We start from the raw sequence: 3,377 nt of genomic DNA, 5'->3' as shown, positions 1-3,377 counted from the left end.
GGCTCAGGCAATCCACTCACCTCAGCCTCCCAAGGCGCGGGATTACAGGCTGAACCACCAAGGCCGGCTTATTGCACTTTTAAAAAGTCTGTACCAGACTTCCTTCAGACTCTAGACTCATGCTAATGACTGGGGAAAACTGGTTTTGCATGGAGCTTCTGCTAAGCAGACGGATGGTAAAAGCTGGAAAGTCACTGAGGCCAGTCAGCTCTTTCTGCAAAACCACACAGCAAAACACAAAAGCCACTATGGTAAAAACTGCACTCCTCTAAGAAGAAGGTCTAAACCAGCATGTCATGGGGAAGTGAAGGGGGCTTGGGAAGGGGAGGAGGGTCGGAGATGAAAAGAACTCCAGGAGGAGAGGCAGAATCCTAAAAGAAACCAAAGAAAAAATAAAAGCAAATTCTAAACAGCTCCCCTTACAAATGACTTTCATATGCATGGTAAGAAGTGAACTGAAAGAAAACAAATACCAAGAGATATAATGGACACATTATGTAACAAGGATTACCAAGGAGGGGCTAAAACCAGAAACAGACTTGGAATAATTTGGAGATGGAAAGTTTACGCAAGAGATAGACACAACAGACTCGGGGAAATTATGCCAACATGGGTCAAGACGGATATTGTGTCTGAAGGGAAAAAGAATGTCACATAATAAATAAGTTGGCGGTGGGACAAAACGTGCTTGGATGGAAATAAAAGATAAAAGGAACATAGGACTAATCGCAGGAAATTGTTATAGACCATCTGGGTCAGATAAAAAGCAGCTCAGAATATTTATGCAGATAAGGATGCCCAAGAAAAATACAGTATGATCTGGGATAGCTAGACTACCATCATAACAGCAAAGCGACGTCCTGGTTATGTTTCTGGAGACGACGATGGAATTGATCAAAGCCTAGTTCTTTTGGAGGCCAGAAATCTAGAAAATGGTTAACAGAGAAGGATCCAGAACAACGCAGGGCGGGCTGTTACCAGACCGACATCCATCGCTGGCTTCCTTTGTGGTGTTCAGTGGTGTCTGTGAAAACTTGGTGATCTCACGCTTCCTGTCACGCCACCACCCTGGTGACCTACTGCAATTTGACACTGTCTATATTGACCATACCCGCCCCCCCAGTCGTCTCACAAACTTCTTTCTGCACCAGCCGCTGTTTGCTCTTACCCTTTTCTAGTCCAGCTCTGAAATTCATGCAGCTGGGTGCCCTCATAAAACAAAATTGCCCTATCCCAGCAATTTCTGGCCATTTGCCTGGTCAGAGGGCTTTGGCCTGGAGGTTGTAGCCAGGCGGCCTCAGAAAAATGGGAACAGAAAAAGAGACAACAACTGACATTTTGGCTCACTTACCCCTGGACCCTCGATCTGCAGTAAAAATGACAACAGCGTCAAGCAAATTATATTATTTTTGTATGCAGTGACAATCCTGTTGACTTCCGGACAGCAGTGGCCAGAATCTTGAGAACTTTTACAGCAGAACCGATACAGCCATGCCTCGGAGATATTTCCAGTTGGGTTCCAGATCACCACAGTAAAGAGAATATTGCCATTAAGTGAGTCACAAGAATTTTTGGTTTCACAATGCACATAAAAGTTTATGTTTATACTATACTGTAGTCTATTAAGTGTAAAATAGCACTATGTCTACAATAACAATGTTTGTCCTTTAATTTAAAAGCACTTTATTAAAAAAGCACTTTATTGCTTTAAAAAATGGTAATGATCATCTGAGCCTTCAGCAAGATATAATCTTTTTTTTTTTTTTTTTTTGAGTTGGAGTCTCACTCTGTCGCCCAGACTGGAGTGCAATGGCCGCTCCCGGCCACTGCAGCCTCGACCTGCTGGGCTCCGGCGATCCTTCCGCCTCAGCCTTCCGAGTAGCCGGAATTACAGGCATGCTACCACGCCCGGCTGATTTTTTGATTTATTGTAGAGATGAGGTCTCGCTGCCCAGGGGTCTCGAACCCGTGGGCTCAGGCAATCCACTCACTTCAGTCTCCCAAAGGCGCGGGATTACAGCCTGAGCCACCAAGCCCGGCAAGATATGATCTTTTTGCTGTTAAAAGCTTTTGCCTCAGTGTTGATGGCTGCTGACTGATCAGGGTGGTGATTACTGAGGGCTGGACTGGTTGTAGCAGTTTCTTAAAATAAGACAATGAGTTTGCCACATCAATTGACTCTTCCTTTCACAAAAGACGTCTCTGTAGCATGTGATGATGTTTGATAGCAATTGACCCACAGTAGAATTGCTTTCAAAACCTAAATCAAACCTCGCTGCTGCTTTATCAATTAATTGTATGTAATATTTTAAATCCTATTTTGTTTTTTGTTTGTTTTTTTTTATTAATCAATATTTTTTATTATGGTTTTGTGGGGTACAGTTAAGGGTTAAGTGTACAATTACGTTTCATTCAGGCACCCTGTTGATAAGAGGTGTTTTCCCATTCCCAGACAGGTATTTGCTACTGTTAATCCCATCCCCCTCCCCCCCATAGTTTCCCAGTACTGTCAGTCATTTTCTTATAGTATTACATTGGATGTTCAAGGTCCATTATATGAGTGAGAACATGTGATACTCGGATCTTTGTTTCTGTGAGAGGTCACTCAGTATTATAGACTCTAGTTCCATCCAGGTTGCTGCGAAGTTCATGATTTTGTTCTTTTTTATGGCTGCGTAGTATTCCATTGTGTATATGTACCACTTTTTTTTAATCCAGTACTCTTTTGATGGGCAGCATGGTTGCTTCCAGGTTCTTGCTATTGTGAACAACGCTGCGATAAACATACGTGTGCAGGTATCTTTTTTATAGAGTGATTTGAGTTCTTCAGGTTATATTCCCAGTAGGGTGATTGCAGGATCATAAGGAAGGTCGATTTTTAGAGCTTTTAGGAATCGCCATACTGCTTTCCACAGAGGTTGCACTAGTTTACACTCCCACCAACAGTGTAGAAGTGTCCCCTTTTCATCACACCCTCTCCAGCAGCTGTTATTTTTTGAGTTGTTGATGATTGCCATTCTGACTGGGGTTAGGTGGTATCTCAGTGTGGTTTTGATTTGCATCTCCCTGATGATTAGTGAGGTTGAGCATTTCTTCATGTGTTTGCTGGCTGCTCGAATGTCTTCTTTTGTGAAGTGTCTGTTCATATCTTTTGCCCATTTTATAATGGGGTTGTTTGTTTTCTTCTTTTCAGTATGTTTCAGTTCCTTGTAGATCCAGGATGTTAAGCCTTTGTCAGACCTAGAGTTGGCAAATGCTTTTTCACAGTCTGTAGGCTGTCTCCCTGCTCTCTCGATGGTTTCTTTGGCTTTGCAGAATCTTGTCAGTTTAATAAGGTCCCACTTATCTATCTTCTCTCTTATGATCTGTGGGTGTCA

This window comes from Carlito syrichta, unplaced genomic scaffold (genome assembly GCF_000164805.1).
Source record: "Carlito syrichta isolate Samal-C Ts95f unplaced genomic scaffold, Tarsius_syrichta-2.0.1 Scaffold304635, whole genome shotgun sequence".
Taxonomy (NCBI): Eukaryota; Metazoa; Chordata; class Mammalia; order Primates; family Tarsiidae; genus Carlito; species Carlito syrichta.
This window is presented reverse-complemented; position numbering follows the sequence as displayed.